Genomic DNA, 16,356 nt, shown 5'->3' with positions numbered 1-16,356 from the left:
AGGAACAGAAAATCTGGGCCAAGGGAGATGGAGTTTGGCTTTTGACAAGGGACATACATATTTTTTCTGTTTGTTTCTTCCCCCTAAGAATATCTTTCTATTTTTAAATCTGAATGCGTTGCTGTGATTCATTGTGTAAGTGCTACAGGAAATCAGAAGGGGCTGCACCTGTGTTGGACCATGTAGTATAGCCTTCCCCGATGTACAGGAAGCACAAAGTGGTGCCGGTCCCTCCCTGTGTTGCCTAATCTGCTTTTCTGCTGTGCATACTAGCACAGCTACCTGCCTGAAGTCTGCTCAGCCCTCAGACTTCCCTTTACAGCTGTCTCCAGAGTGTCACAAGAAAGGTGATGGATGGGTAGAACAGAATTTCCATTAGAAGGAAGCCATCTAAATATTTCCATCTGCTGTGTTAAAAATATTAGCTCTCACTTTGCTTAATCTCGAAAAATGCAACGTTTCTGGAGCTAAGGTTGCGTTTTGTCTAGTAAATGGATGTCCGAGGCAGAATCATTTTCTGCAGGCACAGAGCAAGGTGCAAGTTACCGCCTGCTTTCCTATGGACAGAGGGAATCCAACATGGATGAGAGAGGCTCGTAGTCCTACAATTACCATCTCCCAGAAGAAAATCTCCTTTAGGTTTTTGGCAAGGTTGCTCCTAAGGTCCACCAGCAAAGGCAGTCCGGGAGATAACTTGGAGACCTTCCTGTCATCTCAGCCATGTCCCCAGCCTCGCCACTCCACCCCAGCCATGGCCCAGCCCTGCGGAGCATCTCCCTCTCTCCTTCACCGGTTTCCGTCACTCCAGCTGTTGACACCCTGCTCGTGATTTGTTGTTGGCATCAGTTATAGGAGACTTGGAAGAAGAGAGCACTGAAGTGTTTGGATTTGAGCGTGGGGGCGGGGAACACATTAGAAGCACAGGGGCTTGGCAACTAACGTAAAGAGGGGCCTGAGGGAGTCAGATCTGGGCGAACAACTGCTCTATCGTAGTGTCTGTTTAACTAAAACTCTGTCCAGAGAAGAGAATTTGTTCAAGCTTTTTCTTTACTTGCATTGCTTTTCCTGTTCTCCTCTTGTTTGCCCACAAATAGAACATGACATTTATTTTTATGGACAGCATGATCTTATGGCTATTCCCCTGTGACAGGGTAATCTGAACACAATTATGTTCTGTTGACAAAAAGTGATAAAAGTGTATTGTGTCAACACTCTGAACTAACAGATTTGTCATCTGCTTTACTCTCAGATAATGAAACAGAATTAGAAAATGGTCTGACAGATTCTATTCTCTTCTATAGTTAGGTAAATCCTGGCTCTGAACTTGGTTACTATACCCCAGCGTTGCCTCTCTTCCCAGCAAAAGCGGCCTGGCTGCGTGCGAAGTTTGCTTTGATGGACTTCTTTTGGCAGCTCATAGCTTGTTTGCTTTGAAGCAATTTGACCTAAGTTCTCCATTTCGTTTCAGTTGTGTTACTCCTGTTTTTTTTTCCAAGGCTTTGGAAAATCCAACTCTTTTGGTACGTCATTTTTTTTTATCATGCAAAATTTCTTGGAAAAAAAATGTACTTGATAATAATGCCTGCACTACATCCTCCCTCCAGATAAGGATAAGTTTCTGGCCAGTGATCCACCTGGACTGCTGCTTTCCTGAGACAGACACCCACCTTTGCCCAATGTGCAGAGCAAGCCCTAAGCACAAACAGTTTTAAGCAGAAAGATGTGCATAGCTTCTGAAAACGTCATCCATCCTAAGTCCAAGGACAGGTTTGCGCGTCCAACTCTCGGTGAGTTGGATGACGATTACCACTTAAAACCTAAAGCAATGATGATATCATTCAAGGAAAAAATAGGCAAAACTTTTTCATAGCCAAAAAAAGTGATTTCCACAATTTCTGCACAACATTTTGTTTGCAGCTGTGACTCCTGCACTTTTAAATGCCATTAAAGAGCATTTCCATTCAAAAGGGGCATGTGCTGTATATTATAAGGCTTTCCAAAAATAGGAATCAATAGCCACCAGGTGCAAGTGTGGAATGAGTCAAGTGTCTTATTGCCCGGCAACTTTTGATCACCTGGCTAATGCGTGTCTGGAAAGTTCACGAACCTTAGCCTCATCATCAGAACAGAAGAGACGAAAGATGCCGTGAAGATGCTTTTAGCTTATGTATCGAGTTCTACCTAGGCCATTCCCCCCCTTCCCAAAATAAACATTGTATTAGACTACTCTAATCCGAGATGGATGCTGAACTCCCTCTCTCCTCCAGCCCAGCCACTGCAGTCCACTTTGCTCCTCAGCTTCTGCACTGTTCAACCACATACAGCCACAAGGAGCCGGTACCTCTATAAGCAGCATTTCCATAGGCATTTCCTTAGTTTGAGACATTTGTTCCCTGAATGGAAATATGCAATCAGTTTTGACAGCAGAATGAAATGAACTGAGCATATGCACATGAAGTGCTATTGTTTATTCCTCTGGGCCAACTTCTGCCGGTGGGGAGTTTTGCATGGGGGTGGGATCAAGGCTTTTATGTCCTAAAACGAGAATAACGATCTGGAACAATGGTTTAAGGATGTTCAGCACCATATTCTGGTACTCGTAGCAACCTTTACAGAAAATGAGCTGGACATTACAATGGAAACTTAGCACCATCTCCAATTTAATTCACAAACCAAGTTTCCCAGAAGAATCCACAGCTCATTACCTCACCTACAGAACCACTCTTGAAAATAGAGCATAGATCTGACTCTTGTTCTTCCTCCTCTCTGACTGGCAGCCAGACTTTGTGCCCAACAAAAGGATGCTTCTGTGAGAAAACAAATTCCAAAAAAAAAAGGCACTACGGATCTTTGCAGAATTGACATAAAGGCAGTAAATGCATTGTGTAATGAACAAGTCTGGCCAAGACGAAGCAATATCGCTCTGGATTTCTGCTGTCCCACCTGGTTGAGCCATTCTGGCTTAGTATCAATTGAGTCTCCATGAATGACGATGTGTTTCATCTTATCAGTAACTATCTTGCTATCCTAATGTATTTGATCATATCAAAACAAGCTGCATGTACCTAATCTGATCTATCTTACCAAAAACTCTTGGTCCTTATTATAACCATTTTATAAAGTTACCCTCAGTATTATTTTCTTGGTACAATTTGATCATAATTTTAACCCTATTCCAAAGTACCTTAGAATCCAAGATACTCAGCTTATAGTACTTGAGTGTCCTACTGGAATCAATGAGACCATTATTCACACGCTTAAAATCAGGCATATGCTTAAGTACTTTGCCTTTGGGATAAAGAGCCCATTTGGGACTCTTGGGTACTTAGCCCTGATAAAATCCATAAGTCTTCCTTAGATGATTAAAACAAAAGCATCTTTCTCAGAACTTCCAACAGATGTTTTCATAGATTTTAACATAGTTCTTTTTCCTGTCTCATTCATTTCCAATATAAGTATTTCCTTAAAAGCTGAATGAGGAAATCTGTAAACTTAATGGAAGAAATTTATTTGAATAGAAAGACATCTAAAGAAGCATAAGAGCATTTGCAATGATCTCTGGCCAAATTCTGCACCCATTAACTTTCCTTATGCCTTCCTCCATAGCCAGATGTATCTGTGCAAATGAGATTTTCCAAAGTAACTATTGTCTTCCCTGAATCCCACAAAATCCTTTCTAATAACTTCTGAGCAGAGTTTTTAACAAACCAAGTGAGTATTAGCTGCTCACTCCGTATGTCTGAAGTGTACTCTCCTCCCTCCACTCGTCCCATTTCATTCTGTCGACAACATGCATTTTGTCAAACCTTTTACTTCAAATCATTCAGTCAATGAAACTGAAAGACATTTCAGCACATTTTTATCAACAGAATGTAATTTTGTGCAAATCATGCTGTCAACGGGAGAGAATGCCAAAAGGAAAAAAAAAAGAACCTAAACTCATTTTTTCCACAAAAAATAAATTACACTTTGCTTTTATTTTGTGCATGCAGACAAAATGGAAACAGCAAAACTTCCCCATCTGTGGACAAAATTGAGATTGATCTGTTCATTCAGGAGACCAAATGATATTTGGTGGAAAAATACTAATGTTATGAAGGACATCTGAAGTGCTGAGTCAGAAGAATTTTTCCAGAGTTGTACACCTTTAACTGTTTTCCTTGTACCAGTGAAATGCCACCTGATGTATTAAATTAATTGCAGCAAAATATTCAGTAGTAGGCTCATGTACAGGAAAGTAGGCTGAGCTGAAGAAAAACACACAGATGCTGTTTCATTTTCCAGTTGATGAATGGCTTGAGTTGCTTTGCAGGTGCATGTCCAAGGCCGTATGAAAGTAGTTGTGCTTGGACAGTGCTCTCCAGTCAGCCATGTTCCCCAGGGCCTAGTGCCATAGCTGCGACCAGCTTCCGCTTTTCTCCATTGTGATGTTTTCATCCTTTCGTTGCCATCAATTTCGTTCTTGATATTATGCCAGGCCCTTTTCTTCTGCAATCATTGCTACACCTTGGGGTCCTGGACTCCGCGGGATGCTGGTTGCTGGCTCTACGCTGAGCAGCCCCATGGTCACTAAAGCTCTGCAGGTCTCACCAAGAAGTGGTGCCAGTAGCTGCTCTCAGTCGCTTTCCATCATAGGACTGAAACCAGTTTCTACAACCCAACAACTAAAGAGCCTTTTTTGCTGGGAATCTGCCCCAGCAGGAGCAGGTTACCTGCGTTGCCCTTCACTAACACTCAGCAGAATCCGCAGCACAGACAAACCATTTGGCTTCTCTAAGGCTGGAGTGAAAATCTGCCCTAAGGAGCGGATTGTAGGAGAACATTGAACCATTAGTATCCCTGCACCTACTCAGACTATAAGCTTATTTTTTATAGGGATGGGTGTTTTTTTCTCTTCAATATTTTGATACTATTTTTCTATGGACTGTAGCTATTTCTTAATATGGTAAAAGCCAACCATAACCTTCCCGGGCTTTCTGGAGAATTTCACCGCGTTTTTAGATCACCTTATTCCTTCCAGTTCTTCACTGAATTGTTCAAATAAGGCCTTGGAGAACTGACAGTCCCCAAGAGTTTGTATGGGGCTGGAGGAGCAGTGACTGTGGCTGTTATCCAGCATTTTAGAAATCAGAATGAGCCTTACCACATGCCATTTTGGTACACACTGTAGGGGATAACAGATCATTTTCTCCATCAGTCCCCAGTCTTTACTGGGGAAGGCGATGATCCAGCCAAATGCTCTGAGTCCTGCTCATCCACAAAAGAGAGAAGTGCTGAGAGAAGGTATGCATTGTGCAGGATTAAAAATGTAACTGCTTTGAGACACGGGCCAACACACTGACACCAAAAGCTGGCAGAAAATATGTCAGAGGGATCACAAAGTTGGCATGAGAGGGTTTCAGCTAATACAAGAGATTATTTTCAGGGCTTATTGCGTGCCAAATACAACACAAAGCTGGCCTCAGAAGGAAAAACTTCTGCTGGAAGCATGGCGGGGCAGCAATAGAGAAGAGCTGATGCTCCAGGGATGCCCGGTTTATTTGGGGCAGCCCTCGGGCTCGGCAGGGACCAGCTACTTCTTGGCATATCACTGCTGTGTGTCCTAACTAGGCTATACGTGCAATGGTCTGCCTCAGTTGCCTATGGGATGGGTCACCTTTCCTGTTTTTATGTCCATAATAAATTAGCAGGGGCACTTGGTCCATCTATCCGGCTGTGCCAGCTTGCTCAAGAGAATTGCAGAAGATTTGAAAGCCTTCATTTCCAGCAATATCAAGGGCCTTCTGGACTCTACAGCTAGTCTAATGTTTAATCCTTAAGAGCTTCCCTATCCAGAGCACCCCCAAAAGCAAGAAAGCATCCATTTAAATGAGCAGTGTCAGGAACTAGTTTAAAGGTGGTAGAATGATTCAGTGAGAAGAACACTGAGGAACACAAAGAGGATTTCATACTGTTTTGCTGTGCGCTTCACATGTTATTTCCATGACATTTTGGTTATACCGACAGTGCTGCATACTGGGAAAGAAGGATTCATGTCTGTGATGCCCAGACAACAAGCACTACAAAGCATTTATGTGGTGTGGATCAAGAGACAATTTTCCTCCTTTAAAAGCTACCGTGCCAAAGCCCTTCTGCCTAAGTGGATCAGGGCCCTGGCTGTACCTTCAGCCTGGTCATCCTTATCCCCTGGCACTAAATAACCTCACCATGACCAGTTCTGCTAGCCTATGACGCAGACCTTTTTTCTAAGCGTAGTGGAGAAAAAGAGACAGAAAGAGACATTGTACTGCAGCAGTGCAGTTAAGCCTTGAGAGCTAACCCATTTTTTCCTTATATGTTGACTTCAGCATGTACAAAATCCCCGAGTGCTATCCTAGCCATGCCCACCCAACCCCACCTTTTCAACAGAATTTTGAACAAAAGAGAGGAAATGAAGACCTGGGAATTTCCATGTTTTTCATGGCTGATTTTTTATACGCGTGTTACATAATTAACTCACAAGGAAAGCTGGAAAGCTTATATCAACACGCACCTACAATACTCAGCAGCAAAACACCTGGATATCAAATCAGTAATTACTAACACAGAGCTGGATTGTACATTCCCTGCTGGAATAAACCCAGATCTTAATTCAACAGTAACAATAAAATTATATGGCAGTGGTGATCGGAAACAAATATTCAGATTGTAACCTGTGTGGCTTGCCTATTGAGCCAAATATCATCCATCAGCACTTTTAATTTAGAGTGAAAAATTGGGCAGAGAACAGACAAAGATGAGAAGAGGGTTCTGAGTAGTTATTTCACAGCGCAACAGTAGTTGCTGCAAAAAAATCACTCCTTTGAGCATGCTGGTAGGAGGCAATGCAGCATCTACATTGGTGCCAAAGGTTGGTCTTCACTTCAAGGGAAGTGTAGCCTTGAGAAAGAGGATTGAGAACAACCTGTTTGCAGAAACTCATGAGCCTTCCAGCCAGATAGCTTGCACTAGTTCACCGTGGTCCACCTGCTTTCCATCATGTTGAGCAGATGGTTGGTAGGCCTCCTGGAACATCTTGTGATAAACACCGGACCTAGCCATCTGCACAACTTCTGCCTATGCCTAACCTGTCCAGAGTTCATGAGTGAGCTGGCTTGTTCCAGGATAGTACATCTAGTGCCAAATTAGAGCTAAGACACCCCTACATGCAAGTTTGATAGTAAGGATTGGGCTGCTGACTCAGACATGTACCTACCTGTCACCATAAACATGCCCTCAGAGAAAAGAAACTTAATGTTGTTACATGTAATAGCACCAGTACCCCACATCATGGTGGATGTGCTGCTGTTGTTGTGCTGATAGTCCTGACTATGGCCAGGAATAGCAAGTACAGTGCTCACACAGAGCTATGGAGATGTGTATAGGAGCACTCAGGATCACCTTTCAAAGACTTTAGTTACCAAGCCTTCTGCAAAAAGTGACTACTTGTACTGAAAAGCTGAAGTCCTGTAAATAGAAACCTCACTATTTGTCTTTTAACTGGTAAAAGCTGGCTGTTGGCGATTTCTTACAGGAGCACAGAAGCATTCAAGTTGGAAGGCACCTCAGGAGGTCCCTAGTCTAACCTCCTACTCAGAGCAGGGCTAACACCAAATGCAAACCAGGTTGCTTCAGGCTTTGTCCAGGCAGATCGTGAAGCCCACCAAGCACAACCCTTCCGGGCTGCCTCTTCCAACCTTGATGGTCCTCATGGTGAATTTCTTCCTTTTGATCTTTCAAACTTCTCCTATTTCAATTTATGACCATTATCTCTCGTGTACCTCCTCCTTCTCTTCTAGGGCTAATTTTCACCATATGTGCTACAGGACAAAAGTTTTCAGTAATAAGAATCAATCACCATGCCCCAGTTGTTCTAAAGACACAGTGGAAAAACAAAATACTGTTTTCAGTCCAGAATAAATGCCATGTATCTAATGAATATATATCAGTATTATGGAGGACTGTGCTCTCCACATCCAAAGTGATTTACTGGATTCTGTACACCAGGAATCTGAAAACCCTTTAAATGACTAACATTTAAAAAATATGTATATCTTCCAAAATGCAAACCTAGAAAAATTTCACAAGCTTTGATATTGGCACTTCTCATTGCTGTTTTCTTTGTCATAATAGAATCAGTTCTGCTAATCACCATTCATGACACAGGACTCATTTCATTTGAACGGCAGTTCAGAGGAAAAGTGTTTTTTGGTTTTATTCCTGTCCCAAAATACCTGCAAGTGAATTCAAAGATGGACTTCAAACCGCATCCTTTGCTAAAACCGCAGTTCAGTTCCCTGATGCTAGCAGTTGGATCCAAACCTGATGTCGCATCAGGCTTGGCAATCTACAAAAAAGCAGTGACTTTCAACCCAAAAACCACCTGTATGCTGAATTATTTCTTCAAAAAACAAATCTGGAGCAGGTATCTGCAAGGGTAGGAAAATCAGCAAAGCCTGGCCTCTCTGCTTCGCGCGAACAGCTGGCATTCCAGGAAAGACGCCAATAAAGGACTCTGGGGTGATTTTTGCCAAGTTAAGTTTTTAATTTGTGTAGTTATGTGACTGAATGCAACATAGATCTTTAAGGTTCAAAAATGAGAAAAGAAAATGGAAGGTCACCAAAATTCTGGAGAGTTTTGTTGGCATTTTTTGGCCCCTTTTCCCCTTGTTCGAACACATCTAAGCCGAAGTTTCTACTGAAGGGTTGCAGGAGTGAAGCTGAAACCAGAGCATTTTACTCTGAAATGTACTAGCAGGGTTAGTAATACTCAGTCGCATCCAAATTAAAATCCTGGGGTTCTGCTCTGCCATGTGAAAAGCTAAGTCTTACAAAACTAGAGGGAAGACAATAATGCAAAGCCATATGGATGTAGCCTTCCAGCTCAATGGCCACAATGTTTTATTTCTTACAACAGAGCCAAATGCAAGATATTTTGACAACACTGGGCTGCCCCATTTTCTCATCACCTCCATTTCATGTTCTCCTAAAATTACTTCTGCCCATCTCTAGGCTCTGGTATATCTGCCTCAGAAAGCACCTTGTTTACCTTGCCCATGCTAGAGATCTCCACGAGTTTTTTATAAAAATCACTGCCGATGCACTCTGTACTGCTCAGGATACCTCGTGTATAGGTTCATTTTGTGGGGTGCTTCTATACGTTAGATCTGCCTGTGAAGTACAGCGCACATCCTGAGCCCTGGAGGAAGCAACACCGGCACCCCCACAAAACAGGTAGCCAGCAAACTCCCAAGCACAGCTATTCTAAAGAACAGGAGCTAGGCTTTCCTCCCACATCTCACCCAGGGCTTCTCAAACCCTCCTGCCTTGCAACTGAATTATGCTCCCTCCTAATGCATCTTGCAGATTTACACCTGCTTGTGGAGCAAGCCAAGAACACTTTGAAATTACCTGGCCTGTAATTTTGGCCACCCTTTGCCTGCTGTGCGTTCCTCTGATAAATAGAATGAATTCATTCACTCCAGCTATTTGGATATACACATCTCCTTCCCCAAACTGTTTGGTCTATTTTAGCATAACTTTCAAGAACGTTTCTGAACACAGAGAGTCATTGAAAAGTACAGCACCATTAAAGGACCTGACAACCGGCTGCATTGCTCCAAAGCTGATTTATTGAAAGGGATTTGCGGAAAAAGGAGTTTAACATGCCTCCTCTTCCAATATAAATGACAGTGCAAAGCTGATCTGCTTTCCAGTTTGTTTGACTTATACGTTTTATATGGCACATTTCCCTAAGGGAATTTATTAAAAGCACTAACAGTTACAATATGGAAGGAGATATTGTGGCCTATTGCTTGCAGTCAGGAGCTGGCTGAATCCACAGCCACAGCCCGGGCTGCCTAACGCAGCACCAGCCGATGAGTGCCACCTGGGTCACCTTGGCCATTTGCTAGCCATTGCCCTCAAAACACAAGGAACAACACTTCTCATAGGGGGATAGGATTAATGAATTGGCATGGGCAACAGCATTTTGGAGATGCTGCTCTCTAATAGCCAGGGATTGTAATAGGGCCCAAGAGCATTTTACTCTCTATAAAGGCAAGCCTGCACAGACAAAATCGTCTTCTGGCCCTAAGACTGCTGCATCATTACGATGGCAAAAGCTTGCCTGATGGTGAGAGCCCTTTGAAGGCGGTGGATGAATGAGCTCCTGGATATCACAGGCCTGGGCTGGTGCTGCAACCTGCAGCAATTTTCTGCCGCAGCAGCTCCGAGGTAACCTCTGCGTAATATTAAAGGTAGGAGCAGAAATGTCGAGATCCCAGAGGCAACAGGAAGCTTTGGTGACATGCAGCACCGTGCGTCTACCCCAGGCAGAATCCTTTTCCTTAGGAAAATCAGTCGAGGCAGAGGTGAGCATGATGCAAAAACTCGGGCTGCTCCTCCGGCACCGGTCGTTTTATCATTTGAGAGATCATCTGAAAGAAAGGGGAGAGCCAAGAGAATAGACATCTCAGAGTGAAACTAAAATCCAAAAGTGAGATGAGGAAGGGGAGAAAACGTTAGGGCTTCTCCAGGGAGCACACGAGAGCACCCATGCTGCCTGCTGCAGTGCTCTCCCCACGCCGGCTGCCGAGCCCCAAGGTGCAGGGAAGGACCTGCGGAGGGAATCGTCGGGGGAGAAGGTGCCACAGACACTGGCCCCCATGGCCGCGGGAAGGCTTCAGTCCTCAAATGTGCAATACGCCAACGGGCTTTGCCCAAAAGCAGGCCCTGTGGAGACAGACTCCACCACGCAGAGATACAAAATAAAGAAATAAAGCCAAGTCCGCAGCGCTTTCTCTGCTCTTTCCGTGCCTTTCTCGTTTCCTGTTGCCATGCCATTCCCCAGGCAAATACAAAGGGAAACGGCTTCCTCAGCCTGAAAATGACATTATTCAAAGAGCCCCTCTGTCTTCTCATATTTATTGTGATAGGCAGCGTTAGAAGTGTTTGACAACAACTCAATTATCCGCAGTGAATAGAAGCAGGATAGGCAGGCAATTATCCACTTTGCCCGTGTGAGAGACACCCATATTCAAAATCCTCATTTAGAGAGCACCACATTATTTCCGAACCATTTTGCATATTTTTAATTGCCAGCTTCAGTTTAGCTGGATGGTTATGACTCCAATCAGTGCGCTTTGGAAGGGCTGAATGCTTGGTTTCAAGCCAAGCAAGCGTTGTCTCATTCACATCAGCACCCAAGTGTGCAATATTCGGCCTGTTTGGGTTACATTTTAAGAAGAAGCCTCTGGAATAGTGCACATCATTAGAAAACTTGATTAGAAATTTTAGTCAAAATAGTCTGAAATGAAGAAAAACCTTAAAAACAGGTTTTGCCAAGATGAAAGTATTATATCAAAAAATAAAATGGAATGGAAAGCTTCTGTCATGTAGACTTTTTTGAATATTTTCAGTTTCTTTAGAACTTATTTTCAAAACAAAAATTATTACTTTCTCCTATTTAAATATTTTGACTTAATATTTTAAATATTTTGAGCAACCTGAACTGTGCTATCTGGAGGAAATATTTCTATGGTTTTGATTTTGTTCCTTTACTGAGTAGGAACATTTCACAACTGCAGGACATCATAGGAAGCTAAAAGTCTAGTTTCTACCCTACTCAAGCAAATATGGATACTTCTGTATTACCTGAAGTAATGAAACAAGACAGGACTGCACATTGCAGCCAAATTGCAGTCATACAGGAAATGATTTAAAATCACTTTTTACTAGCTGTTCTAGCGAATAATGCAAAAGTTCCTCATGTACAATTACCAGTTGCAACTTAGGTGGCAGAACCGTTCCCTTAAAAAATTTTAAATTGGACTTTCACATCCACTTTTTTGTGTATGTTCAGAAGTTTCTGGCTACAGTAATCTCTTTTTCATCATATGAAGGCTTCTAAGTTTCACAGTATGAGTATTTTACTTAACACTTGAGCTGCTGAAGACACAGGATTAAGCAGGATTCTCACCTTCATTTTTTTAAGTAAATCTTAAAACATTGGATTAGGCAAAAAAATCTTACCAAGCATAACTTAAAGACTCGGAATCAGAAAGCAAATAAACAGAATTTGCTATTATTTTAAGTAACCTTGTAATCATGTGAGAAGCTTTATGCATTATTTTGAATACAGAACTTCTTTGCAATGTCAGGGGCATAGTTTTAATCAGGTTATTTCTAATTTGCAAAAGTGTGACAAGGAGCAGAAGCTGCCTGACTGTCCTTTTTACAACTCCTCTGTGTTTCTTACCCCATCCAATTCAAACTAAAAGCACTTCCAAGTGCCCGGGTTAGACAGTCACCTCTCAGAGCAACCAGACTTCACGCGTATATGTTGTTCCTAAATATACAGCTGTTGCTGCAATAAAAAGTCCTCCTTATGCCAGCTTTGAAGATAGGGTCAAATGACATTAAAGGATTAAGGGCAAACACTTTCCACCGCTGTCCCTCCAGAATATCGTTTGCGGCCATGTAACTACTGATCCGATTCAAGAAATTCTCAGTTTCCATCCTTGCTCTGTGCTCCTCCCTCCTCCTTTTCAATTTTATTCCAAGCTCTTCATCCATACACCTCAAAATGTGGGCTCTGACCTGCACTACAAGTACGTCTTGCCTGGACCTCACCAAGGTTCCAGACCCAGGACACCACTGCGTTCATGCAGGACCTCCCATGCTTCTCATCAGCACCTGCCGTCCCAGGTGCATCACAGTGTAGAACAGCTGATCCCGGCCGGGATGGCAGCATGGAGAAACTGGCCAGCAGTGCTGAGCTGCAGCCCAGGACCGCTGTAAAAACTAGGAGACTGCAGTAAGATTATTCAGGAGATCCCAGTAACAACTGAGCAGACCTGCTCCATATGTTCCTTTTTGTCCCTGTAGCTAACGCCTGTAAGGATAGATTTGCTGCCAGATGTGATGTTGCCATATTTGTGTGGCACGACTTTATGATTTCACTGTGTGTACTTCAGCGTTCGCAGCACTGCAAGCTCCTTAAAGTATTAGTCGGAGACAAAGCTCCCTTAAGTCAATGAGCTTTGGATCAGCTTTCAAAAGTTTCAGTGCCTTGACTATTACTTAATTTTTGTGTTTTCCTTCTTGTTCTCCTAGAATGTCAATAATAAAAGTTTTTCAGGGAAATCAGGGTCTATATTTGCATATTTATCCGATAACATTGTGGGTAACACTGGCTCATGTTACGCAGTGTGTTTGTTTTCATTGTGCAGGTTTCATCTGCTTGGAGGTTTCAGTTATTTGACCTATATTAATATTTAATGGTACAAATACTTAAAATAAGAGTCCAGGCACTGCCAAGGCTTTTGGTAACCGAGCTTTAAACAGCCACCCTTCATTAAAACCTGGCTCAATTTGAAAGGTTTTCATTTCTTGCAGGGACTGAGACAGGGATCAGTACTGTAGATGGCTGTTTCATGACTGTTTGAATATTATCCTGACTACTATTGTTGTACATCAAGCCTACGCAGTAAAGGAACCTTGTACACTTCTAGATTTACTGAGCAGAAGAGATCAGAAAAAAAAAAAAAAAGAGGAAAATCTCAGCTGGAATAATAAAGCAGATCATCATATCAAAGTAAAGTCTATTTTTACTTTGCAGACAGGCTAGATTGGTATTTTACCATGGGCAGTATTGACAATGTCATAAAACGTTGTCTTTCTCTTCCCTTTCTCCCCAAACTAGGAACTTCGTAGGTTTTTCACTAAAGACTATAAAAAAGATATTATTCCTGTAACCCTCTCCTCTTCCAAAACAAGGTTCTCCTGGGTTGCCTTACTCTCCTGAGGCTCAAGCAAAGAGCAATCTTTCCTGGCATGTATGTAAAAGAAAATGTAGCCCATGAGAAGGGTAGGAGGCTTCCTGGCATGAGGATAAATTATCTGTATAGTACAGTTCAGTCTATAGATTTTTTGCTATGAAGCAACATGAAAGCAAGTGAATGGCTTGCTATGAATCAACCAGCTGCTTTTCAGTACCTCTTTCATTAATCCAGCATATCTCAGCTTGCCTTTCACTCCCTGCACAGGGGAGAATATCCCTGTGTCTACCTTCCGTGAACAAAATGCACACTTTTGCCTCAGGCTAGGGATGTGTTGAGAAGTGAAGGAAAAAATATAAACGAAGCCTCTAAAGAAAGAAAAACAGTCTTTAGAAACACACTCTGCATAATGATACAAGAAGCCCGAAAGTTGACGACATAAAGGAGAAAAAAGGAACTTACAGCAAATGTGCAATCAGCTTGGATATGATGTAGTTAAAAAGCACACAAAAGCTTTATACAAACTAATGAATTGATTTAAGGCTCCACTGGGTGATACACAATGACATATTATTTATGTAACCTGTAGTTTACTGTTCACATAGTAATTTCCACCTCCCACCCTGTCAAATAGAAGAAACTTTTTCACCTTAAATCTTAGATGATGATCAGACCAAATAGCAGGAGAGGATGTATAAATGAAAGTAATTTAGTGAAGAAGGTTTGACTGACATGAAAAGACAATAAAAGTTAGGATAATGTTAGGGATATCAAAGTGAAAGCCAGGTGGGCAGACGAGAATAGGCAAGTTCCCAAGTCAATCTGAAAGGCGTTCTTCAACACTGGGGAAAATCCAGCCATTTATTTTCCAGCTTATCACTCTGTGGCTCAAAAACTATGTATTAAATCTGGAGCACAAAGACCTGCCTTGTCTAACAATTGTACTTATTGTACAGACAGGCAGGGAGGAGGGGGAAGGGGAAGACTTTCAAAAGCTCCACAAATGTTTTTGAGAAGACAGTTTGGCATTTCTTTTTCTCTAAAAGGCAGACCAGTTGAATGTCACCTCTCTTACTGTTAGGGGAGGCGTATACTGAAATGCACCTCTCCGATGTTCGCAGCTGCTTTCTGTTGGAGCATGGCTTCCCTGGTTTCTCCATTTGCTGGGAGGGAGTCACTATCACCCGTAAGGAAACAGCCTGGCGCCCCAAAAGGCTTCTCAAGGGAGACTACAAGGCCTGAGTTTTCAGAATAACCTAAGAAATGAAGCACCTTAGCTCCTCAGAAGTTATTAAAACGCCTACCCAGGTATTAGAGTAATTTGCTTAGCCCAACAATCCAGCCCACCTTGAGCTGAAGTTGGATAAGGCCATGCTGATGGCTAATGAGTAAATTCAGTGGACCAGTTTCCAAAAGCAGGGTGCCACAAGCTTGCAGAGGAGCCAGTCCCAATGATCTGTGTGGTGGTGGAGGCGGGGAGCAGAAGGGCAGCAGGTTGGGATCGTACAGCTGAAGTGCTTCCCTGAGGTCTCTCCTGCAACCCAATAGGAGTTGTGCTGGTACAGTGGCCACCAGCAGCTCTCGTCCCACAGGCATTTGGCTGCTAGATTTGCATAGTGCTGCTACTTAATTATATGTGATGGGCTTGCTTCTTCTGAGGTGGACCTGGCAGATATTTGGATATTTAATAGATAATAATAGAAAACAAGCAAACAAACCAAAAACCAACGGCCACCTCAGTAATGTGAGGGATCCTGAACTTTAACAATATTCATTTTCCTTTGGGTCAGATTCAGTGACTGTTTTACCCCTGCTTTTAAAACTGTACCCTGCAAAAATGTCAAAAAACAGTCTTGGAAAAAAGTTTTTTTACTCCAGTCTCCTTCTATTTTAAGTTTCCATCTCTTCAGACAAAAAACGGAAAGCCCAGCTGAAATGGGAGTAAATAACAGTTCCAGTGATTAACTTTTCTCCTTTTAAAGTATACAGTCAGGTGCTCTGAGCTCTGTACTGAGCCCTTCTAGCTTAACCCTGCCAAGTATGAAGAAAAAAGCTTTTTCATCGTTAGGAGGGGGGAAAAAAAAGTGCAGGACATTGTTCTCTAGCACAGAGAAGGCATGAAGGTTTCCATTCTGAACTGTCTATTTCTGGGATCCGTCCAGTGAGTCAGTGGAGAGCCACACTGTGCTGACATGAAGGAAATCCCGGCTCTGGGTGTTGCTTCCGAATGCGTTCCTGGGCTAAGCTTGGAACAATACCAGTGTCATACTTCCAGCAGGGGTAGTTCAGCTTGGACTGCTTCGCAGGGTGAATGGATGGGCGGATGGATGGACAAATGGATTGGTGGATGGAGGGATGGATGGATGGAGCAGGAGAAGGTAGCTGGTGGTGCAGCAAGAAACATAGCAATACTGGAGGAGAGAAAGTCACATTGCCTATTTTAGCCTATTTTAAGTGGCATCCAGAGGTGCAATGCACAGGACCAAGAAAATTTATGTACGCCCTAAAGACAGTGAAGTGAGATAGCCATCTCTGTCGGGCCAAAATAGAGCATCAT

At 42.7% G+C, this 16,356-nt stretch overlaps 1 protein-coding gene across 2 annotated transcripts in view; it reads right to left on the bottom strand.

Annotated features, from left to right (window-relative positions):
* Window positions 1-8,655: 8,655 nt before the first annotated feature.
* The window catches only part of PDGFA (platelet derived growth factor subunit A), a 98,427-nt gene continuing 90,726 nt past the window's right edge, over window positions 8,656-16,356 (bottom strand). Inside the window, exon 6 of one of the 2 annotated variants that reach the window (XR_011134630.1) lies at window positions 8,656-10,457. The gene's annotated coding sequence lies outside the window, so the exon portion shown is untranslated. The remainder of the gene's footprint in view (window positions 10,458-16,356) is intronic. The other variant, XM_068908062.1, reaches the window with a different exon arrangement.

This window comes from Struthio camelus, chromosome 15 (genome assembly GCF_040807025.1).
Source record: "Struthio camelus isolate bStrCam1 chromosome 15, bStrCam1.hap1, whole genome shotgun sequence".
NCBI lineage: Eukaryota > Metazoa > Chordata > Aves > Struthioniformes > Struthionidae > Struthio > Struthio camelus.
The sequence above is the reverse complement of the archived record's forward strand: the minus strand, read 5'-3'. Positions and strand labels throughout refer to the sequence as shown.